Below are 15,079 nucleotides of genomic sequence, written 5' to 3'. Positions count from 1 at the left end.
AAAAGCATTCTGTCCTGTCTGTATTGACCCGACTGGCTGTGATGAAATGTTTAATATCGAGTCGGTCAGCAGGTGCGAGCGGACAATGGCTTTGCCCCGGGAGACCAGGAACATAAGGTCAGCTATGCTGCCACTCAGGATCACACAAAATAGGACAAAAGCTCACACTCGGACACACAAACACATCCACTCATTCAGTCAGGTAGTAAACCTCCAAACCAACAGGTGGCAGAGATCGGCTTAGGCTTGTTTGGGCTAAAATGTTTATGTTGTATATTTCCTCGGTTGATTATAGGGAAAATTAACAATCAATCGTCTTTTTGGAGAGGATGAAAAAATGGTCATCTAATAATTAAATTTTAATTGGTAATCTCATAGACCAGCGCATCCCGGCAGATGCGAGAGTTGCTGGGCTGTCGCACTGCAAATTTAGACAAGCTACTGGAAGCTATTTGTATACAACATACTCCCGGTATTAAAAAAAAAAAAGGGAATCACAACGGTCAAGCCAACATAGCCAAGCTTCATCATCATCAAGGTTTTGATTATACCTGATCTGTATATTTATTTATTACTCATACGTTTTTTTTTGTTTTGTTTGCAAAGTAGAAATCTACAGAACATCAGGAAACAATCCAATCAGTAGGGGGGGGGGGAAAGGACACACAATGGCAAACAGCAATGCCGTGTGAAGTGGTCAGTATTGAAAAAGCACCTGGTAGAGAACAAAATTGTTTGGCTATGATAACTCGAGGTGCTTTATTTATTTTTTTCGTTCTACCTTCCTACCTCTGTCAACGTCCTCTGTCAATCTGAAACGTTTCTCACACACGAGTGAAGTGAACGGTTCATGCGAGCGGAGGAGCTCCTGCGGCGACTGTTTTTCTCATTATTCAGCGTCTTTGCTCGGGTTAAAATACATGCAGTTAGAGTGCTGAGTGACAGCCTGAATGAAGACTGTTAAAACACTCTGGCAACCCTCCACGTCGTACCTCATCAGGTTTGAACACAACCGTGCCCGCTGCATGCCCCCCTGACTCGCTTCGTAGGAGTGTTCTCTTACGAAGGAGAGTCATTTCTCCAAACACACAGCTGCTGGTTGAAATCTAAACTCTTTGAAAATGACATTAATCAGGAGGTCCTCGGCCTGAAATCGCAACTATCGATGCTAGCCGTTAGCATGTCAACAGCATTTTGCATTGTTTGTTAGCATTGAGCTAATCAGACTTTCCTAAGGGAAAGCTTGGCGGACGAGCGCGGTCACAGAACACAGGCGCCGCTGTATTGCGGAAGTGGTCGTAACGCTGCGGCTGGGTTCCCAGTTTAGTCTCGTCTCGGTCGCCCTGTGAAGTCGAGGCGGCGGGGTCACAAAGTCACCTGACCTTGACAGTTTGAGTCACGCCGGCAGCGTGACGGACAGCCTCCTCCTTCTCCCCAGCGACCCCCTCAACAGCACTCGTTTTTTTTCCTGACAGGACCCCAACCCTGGGCCCACCCACTTCAAAGCCAACATTTCTGCCACCTTGACCCCGCTGTGTTGCGGGGGGGGGGGGGGGGGGGTACATGGACAATATAGCACGTGTGTCGTGCGACATGGACGCTATCACTCGCTAGCACTTGAGCATTATTTGAAGTCGGAACGAGTACAGAGCCCATACAAAGATGAAATGATTGATTTTTCAAAATCAGTAGATGTAGATGGAATGTTGAGCGGTAGGTAGAATGTGAGATTCTCGCCTGACATTGTTATGGATTATAGAAACAAATGTGTTGCAAAGTTGTGACTGACAACAAAAAAGTATAACAAGGGAAAAATAACATTTAATTAATGTTTACGTCAAAACAAAATTAAATGGCTGTTATCTCAATTAAAAATATGCAATCAGTTGACTTAAAAATGTGTATTCACTTATCCAGTCATTCCTTCGCTAATTAGTATTCAAATTATTTTTTCATGATTTACTATTTTACTTATAAAACAATTAGTAATACCATAGTATATTACTGAACTAATATGATGTATTTTATTTTATAAAATAAATATATGTATATATTTTTAAAGTAAACAAATATAGACAACTAAGTTGTGGTTGTGTTTTGTGTGAAAATGAATCTACAATACAAATATATTTTTGTATTTCTTCCATCTTCCCATTTTCTACAATGTGTATCCTAATTGAAGGTCGCAAGTAAAGTATTTCTTGCAATTAAGCATTTTTGAATTTATTTTTATCTATCAAAACAATGACTAATACCATATTAGTATGTTTGTAAAATAATATTCATTACTGAATTTAGGAAATAATGATTAAACAAACACAGCTAATGTTAAGTTGCAGTAGTGCATTGTGTGTTAAACTTTTCAAAATAAATATGCTGTGAAATCTATAGTATATGATGGATGCATTTCTTAACTTTTTCTTTATTGCTCATAAAACAAATGTCAACACTTGGCATATTATACAAATTATTTTACCTAATAAAATAAAACAATAAATAAAAAGAAATCTACAATCAATATTAAATATGCAAAACCAATTTGTGGTACATATTGGAGGGGAAAAAGTCCAAAGTGAATGAAAATATAAACATAGAGGTTGAATTCTCGTCGGTCGCTGCTTGTTAATATTGTTACAGTTACTTTGCTGTGGATCCTGTCACGCCTCATCCGCCGCTCAAAATGTGCGGGAACAAACACAAACACACACACTGCAATATCCATCAACAGTGTGCCCCTTCACTCTACGATTGTCTCAAATGTGAAGTTCATTTAATTGCCTTTGTGAACACTGAGGAAAAGAACCCCCTTTCTGTCAATTTTTATGTAAGAGAACAAACCATTAGAACCATCAATCTGACCTACAGTTAACCTTCCACGTCTGTAAAACAACTCCTCATCTCATCTGCAGCACTGCTGAAACAACAATACGCAAAATTGCAACATGACCATGTTGAGAGAAAGTCAAACAGGGCTCCTGTTACACAGTAATAACAACAATTTGCTCAGTGGTGTCGAGAGCATTTTGCTTTGATTTTTTTTTTATTTTTTTTTTTTTTGCTTTATGTAAGCGTGGCTGTTTAAAGTCAATTATTCAACTTTATTTATAGAGCGCTTTAACAAACAATCGCCGCTGACACAAAGTGATGTGCATCATCAAGATCGAACATATACATCATAATAATAATATAGCGGTGCCTTGAGATATAAATTTAATTCATTCCTTGACCATGCTCGTAATTCATTATCTTTAAAAGATGAATAACATTCTATAATATTGTACTTTATAAAAACATACAGAAGAAATAAACATTTTTTTGCTTCAATTCAATGGACATTGTGTTGCCCTTTCTGGTGTGCACACCTTGGCCACCTGGGGGATGTATGATACAGAAATAGGGAAACACATGAAGAAAGGTTTCACAACTGCACTAATATTTTTTACAGAAGATAAATATTATATGCCTGTGAGTATTGTTACATTACACTGGGTTACTTTTTTTTTTTTTTTTTTTTTAAAGTCGTCTATATTGTTTCTACTGACCCAGGTTGATAACCCCTGATATAAAGCAAAAATACCTGTACATGTAAACAAAAATATTTAAAATAAATGTGGCCATGCTTCAAAACGTTGACCTGATTGAGCATAACCAATGTAATATATGGATTCAGCACATCAAAATTGTCCCAAATTAGCTAAAATATCTTTGACAATAAATTTGTCGTTGAACAATGCTGTCTGTCTACATGCATTGCTCCACCATTTGTGTTCAAGTACTTAAAGGGTAACAACACTGCGACGCTTATGCGATTCGTTAGCCTGTCTTGGCGTTTTGCGATTAGCATTAAGCTAAACAGGCAGGATACACCCTGAAACTGGTTGCCAGCCAATCACTGGGCACACATAAACAAACCGGAGTACCCTGAGATATGTAAACTCGATACAAAGGAACCCAGATTCAAACCTACGACCTCTGAACTGTGCAGCGGATGTGCTAAGCAGTCATCCACCGTGCCGCCGTAATATAATGTATTTATGAATATGCTTCTATATCCTGGAGGATTACAGTAACAAAGCCACCGGTGTTTTATTTCTCGTTGTAACTTGATTTAATTTCCCAGTCGCCAACAGAACAGAAATATGTTTTTCTATTCGTGACCTCACTTTGACATCCGAGTGATTCATTTCCTGGCTTCGTAACAAGGAGGGATAAGCGTTACAGAACTTCCCCCTATTATGTTGTCCTGGATGCTGTCTGTTTTCACGTTTTTTTTTAATGATGAATTGATAGGGGAAACCAGTCAAACCCAAGCCATTGAGACACTGATTTATTCATATTCCAGAACAAATTAAAATAATCAATTTCAGGGTGAAACTTTCACTATCATACTAATTCAGTACACGAATAAAGTTTCCACAATTTGTTGTTACAACTTAATTCTAAAATGGATTAAATTCATTTCCCCCTCAAAATAGCACTCCACAGTATGGCTCTTTATAAAAACATGACATTATTAACGAAATTAAATAGAATGTAAAGAATTTAACAGTTTGGCTGATCATGATTTTACGAATTCATTGTGTGGCTCCTTCTAATGTGCGCACCTTGGCCATCAGGTGGCAGTATAAAACTTGAATACGTAATATAGACGAAGAAGACAGTCACAACTGCTCAATAAACTGGAGTAAAATTATCGTCATTTTATCCAGAGGATAAAAAATGTATCCCTTTAAATATTTTTATATTGTCTGTCTACATGTTGCTGCACCTTTTGTGTTGGAATATTTGTAAGGGGTTGTAACACTGCAACATTTATGCTAGTTTCGTTAGCCCATCATTTTTACTTTGCAATGTGTGTTAGCATTAAGTTACCAGACTTTCCTCATACAAAGTTATGTGGTTTGGTTATACTCAATTTGTAATTCTTTTTTTTTTAAATGCTTAGCTTTACTACATGTAAACATTCGACTTGCTAAACATTAGTCCAATGTTCAAAATAACATTTTTAGGCTGTAGAAAGTTTGGTTTTGCGGAAAGAAAACAAGCGTTTGCTTGGTTCAGTGCGTAAGAAGAGGCAAGAGTTGGGACCAGTCCTGGAACCTTTCTGACTGACTGCCCATGTTTGTCTTTAGTTTCATCCTTCAAAACTCTGTAACTACAACACTTCTTCCTGTCATTTACCAGTATACTAAAATCAACCAAAATGTTACTGAGGTCAAAGAATTGTAAAAAAAAAAAAAAAAAAAAAAGTGTGTCCTCTCTCTCTCTCAAACAGTCATTCTTGCGTCAGTTCTCTTCTATTGGCTCCATCTTTTACTTCAGCCACTATCAACAAAGGGAGGCTCAGTCAGCTGCAGCCTGCTGATGACTTCCACAGACTTTACTGTTCAACTACCACCGGCCAAAGACAACATCACTTAATAACCACTTTGAACGCCGCAAGTGACGGTTAAATGCACAGGCTAAACGGACGGAAATATTCCGTATCCTCGATCCTGAGGAGAGTGGGCGCTTTTGGCTTTGCGTTTCTCTGGTTGGCCACTCACTTTCAGTATGAATTGACATTTAGAGGCTGCCCAGTGCACACCGCAGCTCTGCTCGTTTGTCAGCCACCGCTTTGCTTCCATGGCAAAAGCACGACGCTGGACATTCTGTCTGTGTATACTAATGACAGGAATCTTACAATGAATCTTCTTGGTTCACTTCCCAGATGTCCTCATCTGTTCCTGAAACGTAGGAGTATCTAAAGTCTAATATTCACAAGGTCTTCCTGACCAAAGTCAGACAAACATTCAGAGTTCTGAGATTTCAGCATACTTTGCGAGAACCACCTTCAATAAAGATTTCCATTACCTTTCATTGGTACCATCTTTAGTTTACAATTTTGAATAAATAAAAATTAAGTCAGGCAAAACCTGGGAATTGGAACCAGCGTCCAGCAAGACCTCAAAGTTTTAACTCTATGCCTCCATTTTTGTAGATGGCGCAAAAGCTTGCATATCCTGATTTTCGTGCAAGTGCAAGGCTTGCTGTCCATGTTTGTCAATTTGGCAGACCAGTCTACGCCAACTGGGCGTTCTGGCGCAGTGAGGGTGTGTCCTTTTGACAATTTGGTGGCAGAAAGTCAATTTGAACTTACGCCTGCCTTGACCATGTCCAAGTCCGGCGCAGGAGGTAGCCCGCTGGTCTGACGCAATTTTGGTGAATTTGATAGGGGCACAGGCAGACATAGATAACGAGCTCCAAGAGTTCATTGAACACATTATTATTATCATCATTATTATATATTTTTTTTAAATCATCCCACTGGCCGGCACAACTGTAGGAATGATTGGAGATGGGGACAGATTGATAAATGAAATCCGCGGACATGTTTAAATCGCCAGCGGATATCACCAGCTCGTTCTACAGTATATCTAATAAGGGTACCCGCTCTCATTGTCTGTTGCCACGCCGGCCAAGAACAGTGACAATGCTCCAGTCATGCACGGGTCGCTGCGATTACACATTGTCCGCTTCCGCACAGAGATATCTCCATGCGAGACTGTCATGTGCGACATTTAAAGGGAATGAGAGGAGCCGCTATGATTGGACAAGATTAAAATCGGCTGCGATCACGCACACAGTGGCGTAAACCTCCGTCTTATCCGCCGGCTTATCTGCAAAAACACTGAAACCCAGTCTGACCCGCCTCTGCATAGATTTACGATGCCCACGACGCCAGATTTACACCGGTCATGAAAACAGAGCCTTGGGTGTGTCTTTTGCTTTTTCTTTCGATTCCTCAACTCTTATTCAGCGAGTCCAAAGGAAAGAGAAGCCTCAACAAGGGGTGATTTAAAAAAATAAATTAAAAAAAAAGTATGATTAAAAAGAAATATATATGTTGCCTTGAAACTGCTATGTGGAGTACAAGTTCATCAAAAAGTAACGCAAGTAAACGGAACGATGTAAATGTAACGCGTTACAGCTGACCTCTGGTCATCAGTAAGCGGCGTCAGGTAGGTGGCATGCCGGGGGCCGACTCGCAGCTGCGAAGCATCAAGATGGAAATCCCCTCATTCTCGCTCGTTTGTGTGTGCGTGCGTGCGTGCGTGTGTGTGTGAGTGTGTGTGTGTGTGTGTGTGAAAGATATTTGATGATTTGAATTTGGGAATTTTGGCCACATGTGGGCCCAGCATGTGGTTGAGGAGGCGTTTTGGCCGTGTGTGTGTGTGTGTGTGTGTGACAGAGAGAGAGAGAGCGAGACAGAACAGGAGAAAGATTGTTATCGTGGTCTATCTTTGGGTTTGGTAAGTTTGGATCAAGACTGAACTGTTCATTATAATAACACACCAACAAGGTTCACGCACGAGCTCGGTGTTTCCACCTGGGGCTACAAAAGCCACTTTCCCCCCCTTCTCTCACTTTCCTTATCCTTACTTCAGAATGGACGTCATCTTCCCTCTTCGGTCTTCTCCCTTCTGCCGAGTGACTTGCCAGGCCTTCCCACTCGCCTCAAACCTCGACACCCACGCTTTCCCCACTCGAGCGGCGGCCACATCCTTTCCACCGCCTTCTCCTCCTGGCTGAAATACAAAAATGCGTCATTAATCGCTTTCAATTCAAATTTCCATTGACTTTGCCACTTACTACCACCACGCGAGACCCCAATAAATCCAGGTACAGTGGTGCCTTGAGATACGAGTGACCTGATTGAGGAGTTTTTCAAGATACGAGCACTGTATGTTGCCAATGAACTCAACTCTAAAATACTGAACAATTCTTCATAAAAGAAGCTTGAAGCTGTTTTTTTTTGCCACTCCCAGTTGTTTACCATCAAACGAAACAAAACAAGAGAATTATAACCACATAGCGTAGCCTTTCAGTCAGCTAAATGAATACTGATGCTAATTAGCATCAATGTGGCGGTGCTATAAGCCTGGAAGCAACAGATTGAAAGCAAACGGTACAGGAACACATGTAGAAAGACAATAAAACAACACTCACAGTCATATATTCTTTATCCTCGGTAAAGAAGGACTGACATTAGTGCTGTACTAATGAGCTGGGAGGAGATGAACAGTATATCCGTCTGTCTGTCTGTCTTATACTGACTTGGCAGGCACACTAGAAAGCAGCACACTGGCCATTCAATTGATGCAGTGTGACAATAACTCATTCTTTTTTATTCTTTAATGATGTCATTACTGTATGTTTTTATGAACTAAAATATTATGGAGTGCTATTTCCCCTCCCCCCCCTCGTTAAAATACACATTACCAAATTTTTTTGGGTGTGTTTTCGGGTAAGGCTAGAATGGATTAATGGCATTTGCATTCGTTTCAATGGCAAAAGATGATTTGAGAAACTTGTGATTTGAGTTGTGAGCATGGCCACGGAACATATTAAACTCATATCTCAAGGCAGCACCGTATGGACTTTAAGTGTGTGTTGTGCTTTATCTTTAGCGTTCCTGAACCTATTATTCCCGAAAGCTTGACCACCGCCATCATGCGATGACATCAGCGTACCTCACACGGCCTCAGTTTGTAGAATTTTAACTCCACCCCCCCCCCCCCCCCCCCCACACACACACACACACCGTTGAATTAGGCTCCAGCTCTCCTGTGACCCCGATGACGATAAACGCTATAGAAAATGGAACGGATGAATGGAAGTTTAATGACTATACTGTTGTTAGCGCTGAGAAAATATAGCATTCCCACATATTGAGAGACCCCTGGGAGCGGTGTCATTTCACACACAACTCAATGCAGGCCCACATTGAGGAAAGAAGGGTTTTAAACTGTTGCTAAAAATAGCTCATAGTGACAGGAAAGGCGGGGGTGGGGGGTGGGGGTATGGTTAGATAGGGGGGGGGGGTCACCAGTTGTGTGTGGAATTATTTTTACTTTGCGTCTCTACTTTATTGATCTGTTTGTTTTGCTTTTCAGGCAGGAGCATCTTCCCACGATCCCACCGAAGGAAGCCGGGAAGACAAGTGTCCCCGTCACTCAGACACGCCACACACACAAAAACTCACGCATGCGCACTTACACTCACTCACGTGCACTGACACACAAACATAAATACAAAAATCCCTGCCTTGATCCAAACTGAAATGAAATTCCTATTTGAGACAATTCGCCCTGCAGGAGACCTCTGTTGCTTCCGATCGTCGTGGCGACACTTGCATGTTTATTCGGTCGGGCTTAAGTGCTTCTTCAGACTTTTGGAAAATGACTTCACTTTTCCCTCCAGTGTGTTTCTTTATGGAGCGGGAATGTTTTTTTTTTTTGTGGGACACAAACGAAGCCGCTGAATTTCGTGTGTCAGACTGTAATTACAGTTACTCCAGCAATGCCAGACACAAGATGAATAAACATGTGTGAACTGAACTCCGCCATGATTCGGACTTCTATTCAGACCTTCGAGTGAATTTCCAGTATCTCGTTTAAATGAGCCTATGCTTTTGTTTTGTTTTTCACAATTTGAGAAAAAAAAAAAAAAAGTCACTTGAAAGTGGTGCCGGATCAGTGGCCAACCGAGTCATGAAGGAGAGTTTGTTGAATGTTTGCTTGGACACTAAACTTCTCACGGGAGTGGCATCTTCTTTTTGATGAATTAGTCACTGTTTGACCTTTTGTCTTCGTGTGAGGATGAGAAAGTAGACATTGTTCCTCGAATATCAGATATTGTATTATCACTTTGCTGGGAGACAAAGAAAGACGTCTGTGGTATTGGTGCCAGTTGCATGAGGAAGATGATAACTGCTTGTTTGTGTGTGTGTATATCGAACCTCACATAAGGAGAAATAGGCAGACACTTTTTAGAAGTCGCCACCAGGGTGTTATAAATTGTACAGTACCCCTCATTATGTTTAAAGTGCTTTTCCTGTCTCTTGTCTGCTTAAGTGTAAATGCATCTATGAGAAGAAGTAGGTGGAGAGAAGTAGAAGTTGGATTGATGATAAACCGTTAAAATAATAGTACCTGTTCATACGAGGCTGAGGTGGGTGGTCTCTGCGGCGTTCTCACTGGTTTTGTCTTTCCAAAGCTGGCACGGTGCCCCCAAAATCAACCAGCAGTCTTCCTAAGTGGACAAAAAGGAGCTTATTGAGCAATCGCGGGTCTGACTGTCATCTTTTCTGGCAGTTATGTTTTGCAGTAAATTCATTGCATTTACAAAAGTAACGCAGTTCATGTAAGTCATTACTGATGTCATTCATTCAGTGGTCTTACAATTTGGGTGACTCTTCAGTCGCCGTTCAGACATTCACTGAACGGTCTTACGTGTCGTTATTCATGTGATCATTGGGCCGTTTTACACGTCAATGGCTGACTTTTCAGGCTGTATTCAAGCAATCATCGGGTGGTCACCAGGCAATGATATAAAAACTGCAATTGCGTCCCGATTCTTTTGCCCCTATAATCTGTCTCGGTGTGCGTTCATCACAAGTACACGAGAGCATGCACATCTAAGGCTGTCAAACGTTTTGACAAGATGGTCGCAAATGAATTGTTAAAAGAACGTAAGCGTAAAAGCACGTCGGTAGCTTTGCAGCAACTTTTGTGCTCCTTCATTCTGATTTAGGTGACTTCATGTTTAATTTACTCATGGTAAACAGGGTTTTGACAGTCTGCTGATGATAAATCGTTTGGATGATTTCCAGATGAGGAGTTGAGAGGTCTTCCCCCCTGCGTGTGTGCTTGTGTGTGTGTGGAAGCAGCACACTTGAGGCTCGCTGCTTTAGAGGATTTAAACAGATCCCAGTGATCAAATTGGATCTTCCAGGATTACCTGTGCTGAGAACTTCCTCTGTGGCTTCATTTGACTCTCATCTGGCTAACCAAAATATTAGAACCAGGTCTCAGTATGATGCAGTCGCCTACAGTTGTACAACCACCGCCGAACACACTGAGTGACATCACGACCAGTGATCGTGTGTATTGTTATTGTCATGTAAGACCGCCCATTGATTCCATGAACAGTGTCTGAAAAGCCAGCCAATTGTCGGGTCGGTATTCGCTCTTATTTGCCGTCTTTGTTCTCCGAGTACCCCCCCGTGGGAAGACGAGTGTTTGTGACCCACTTCCTCTTTCCAACACCGGGGGGAATCGTAAAGTGTCATCAAGCAAACACGAAGGACAGCCGAGAGAGCCGGTGGCGTCACAGCTCCCACCTGCGTGCGTTCTGTTGTCCGGCGAGACCCTCGATTATCTGGGATCAGCAAACAAGCGCACTGCTCGGTAAACACAGGGCAGAGCGGTGAGGATTAGCAAGGACAAACACTTTCTTAACAGTCACGCAAGTGTATAAAAAAAAAAAAAAAAAAGCTCAAAATGTAAACGTGTACTCACCATTAACTTCGATGATGATGCTGTGGAAAATGTGCAGAGGGAGATGACTGCATGTGCCTGGGAGGTGAGTCGCTTCACATCGATGGGGAAATAGTGCTGACTTTGTGTTATACGTTCCGTTCCATCAGTGATGGCGACTTATCAGCAACGTACAGAAATCTCTCTCCTGTCGCCATAAATTACATGTTTGGTTTCATGATGTTCATCACACTAAAAAAAAAAAAAAAAAAAAAAGTCAACACACCCATCTTCAATTGCCTGGCTTGTGTCATACGGCATTAAAAAAAAATAATTACACCAAGATAAATAATATGTCATTTAACAGGTACAAGCACATCAGAAAAAAAAGACAGGAAGTAAAAATAAAATGAGATAATATAGTTGCAGAAGTGTGCACACTCTCTATTAAATGGGATGTGCCTTAATTCAGAATCGACCAAATCACATTCGGTCATGTTAAAGAGGAGCCAGCACACACGTCACAAAACTGCTACTTTTCCAGTTTTTTTAGTTCCAGTTCCACTATAAACAAATAATTTGTGAAATTTCACCATTGCAAACGATGACTGACATTCCAAATCACCATTAACGCATTGAGAAGAATTATGTTAGGAATGAAGCAATTATTGAGACCCCTGCCTTGGTCCTCAGCTTTTCGGGTTCGTCTTCAGTTGGCTACTATTAATAATCTGGGTTCTTGCCCAGATGTAGTCTAATCACTCCCAAAAGCAAACATTACAGCTGTTTGAGCCTGGGCAAGAAGCCTATTGGTGTATATCACACAGGCTGCGGCCCAAATCCTTCACTCTTGTAGGACAACTTAAATGAAACGAGCATTGAAAGAACGAAGCAAAGCTTGATGACTTCAGAGTTTAGAGTGCAAAACCAACATCACCACATTTCAGGATGTGTTGACTGGAGGCAAAGGTTGACGGAGCAGAATGTGCATGCACGTTTGTCGTCACTGTCTGTCGTTTAAGTGTCGTTTGGGGGAGTCGTCTTCTTTCTCCTGTTGACAAGAGCACAGGTAATAAAAGTACTCACTCTGTACTTAAAGACACTGAAAAGTGAATGCAGAATTTCCAAATATATTATATGTTTGAAGATAATTGCCAGAAATGTCCAAAGCCTGAGAATTAATGTCGTACTGAATTATGGCGATATTATGGCATCAAACTAATTTTCACAATTAGAGTTTTGCTGTTGTTTTGGGGGCGTGGCTAAAACGGGGCCCAGTGACGCACTTGGGCGTCTGGCATGAGTCGCGCCCTCCTCGACTATATCGGAACTTGAGCGCCTTCTTTCACATATCAGCGCTTATCTTGCGCAATTGCGACGTGCAGTTGACTAGCTCGCAATGCCTGCACGACATCAAAGAATTCTCCTAAATGAGGCCACGGATGGGGAATATCTTGCTTCTCCAAATCTGCTGCGTCATCAATCAGTCAAGATTTCAAACACGGTTGACTTTACCTCTTTCCATTTACGTCTGTTTTTTTTATCGTGTTATCTGTGGAGGTTGAAAACAAGGCTATTTTGACAAGACAAGAAGGAGAACACATGGATGTCAGTTTTCAAATGTAAGGAGTAAAAGTAAAAAGTCGTCAGAAAAATAAATACTAAGTACAGATACCTGAAAAATCGAACCACTGGAACCAAGTGACTGATGCACATTAACACTGCATTCGAGTTGGCGCGTCAACACTATTGTTGTATAAACAGGACAGAGCGTGTGTGTGTGTGTGTGTGTTCCTTGATAAGCAACTCTTCTAGCGCAGTGTTCTCTCTCAGCATGCCTGCAGCTGTTACAACAAAAGAGCAAAATAAATTCCTCGCTTCTTTCTGTGAGTCCTGCATGCAGAACATTTCATTCTCTCTCCCTTTCAAAGCAATCATCTATTTTATACGTATGACATCTGCTGTTTGTTGTTTTTGATGACTATTTGTATGCAACCATTGGCAACCTGTGTTTAGGATCGATTTTACATTTATTTTAGTCATTTACACTAGTGGGAAGTAATGAAGTACAAATACTTTGTTACTATATGGAAAATTTATTTATTTATTAAAAGGAGACTTTTTACTTTTACTTCCTACATTTGAAAACAGATATCTGTACTTTCCACCCCTTACTTTGGCTCGCCGATTGACCGATAGGTTATTTGTGTGTGTGTGTGTGTGTCCCTGACTGCAGTTCAGCACCAGTTGGAGAAGCTTCATGGCCGTCACGCCACTCAAACATGTAGTACAATTTACCCTATCAATGGCAAATTTCTCAAAAGATGATCTCGACAAACCACAAAGCGGGAGGGCTGCTACTATCACCGCGGACGAAAATGCCGAACCTTTAGAGCAGGCATTGGTGCAAAGCCCCGGAAAGTCTACCTTGGAGGGCTTGCACAGTTCCAGCACTGAACTACGGAAGCCGCAAAAAAAAAAAAAAAAAGTAAATAAATAAATAAATGCATTAAAACCTTTTTTTAAAAACCTCTAAGTGAAATAAAATTAATAAATACAATTTCGTAATCGCTTAGCCTAGCCAAAAACACACAAAAAAATGGACCATTTAGTGTTCAAACTATTTTTTTGCAAGCCTTTCCATACATAATTTGACCCTCAAGCTGGTTGCATGTTCTCCAAAGTGCACATATTGTATTTGTCAAGCCTGTTACAGCTACAATTGACATATGGTCCCAGAGTTCATGTGGACATATATTTTGGGCTTCAGAGAGATCGGCGAGTTGACGGGCCTCAGTTTTTCCCCCGTCCCCACCAGCTGCAGCGATGATGTGCGAGAGCTGGAGATGTGCGAGTCGCAGGTTAAAGGTTTTTTTTTTTGTAGCCGTGCGAATTGCTCAAGGCCACGTGCCACTTTTTTATATTGTATATTACGGGAAAGAAACAAGAGGAATTGATTTAGCTCTAAGTGCGTGGAATGTATGTTGTGCACTCAAGAATAACTAGTACTTGTACCAATAGTAAGTATACATTTGGGGCAAGTGGGGATGTGCCCCGCCTGATCCAGGAGATGGAACTGTGGTGAAAAAAAAGAACTTGTTACAACCTTAAATCGAGCTGTTGTAAAATAAAACAAAATGATACAGTATACAATCTCACCAGTTAATAACATTACAATGAGACGAAAACATGTGATACAGAACCGGGTAGTCAGTTGGCAGCTAGCGGCTAATGGTAGTGAGCGAAATTAGCCGAGTTGTGTAAATACACTACATTCCTATGTCACAATTTGTTCCGTTTAAAAAAAAAATAAATAAATAAATAAAAAACACACAAAAGCAAAACTAACAACAAAAATGTGCTTTGGATGTTCCGCTGTAATTTTTTTTAAGTGTCTGATTCTTCCTGCCAGCTCTCCCTGTGACGTCTGTGTCGTGTATGTCAACATTTACCATGCCACAAACTCACCTGGCAACGAGGTTGTGCGAATATGTGACATAAACCGCGGGGGTGGAAATCTGACTGTGCAATAAAGTGAATTAGCATTGCAGGACCAATTTGAAATGAAAAAAAAAAGCAGAGTAAAAATACAGTTTTCCTGGTATTTTGTACATTTTAACTTCCCTTTCACTTGTTTGGGCATGTTTCCCACTTTCCCTTCTGCAATTTTGCCTTATGCCCGACTGTCATTATATATAAATAGTCTTTAATTGAATTTCCTGGTGAAACGACGGCTAAACATGAAAAAAAGAAAAAATGTAAAATCGCAGCAGTGAGAG

This window comes from Phycodurus eques, chromosome 6 (genome assembly GCF_024500275.1).
Source record: "Phycodurus eques isolate BA_2022a chromosome 6, UOR_Pequ_1.1, whole genome shotgun sequence".
Taxonomy (NCBI): domain Eukaryota; kingdom Metazoa; phylum Chordata; class Actinopteri; order Syngnathiformes; family Syngnathidae; genus Phycodurus; species Phycodurus eques.
This window is presented reverse-complemented; position numbering follows the sequence as displayed.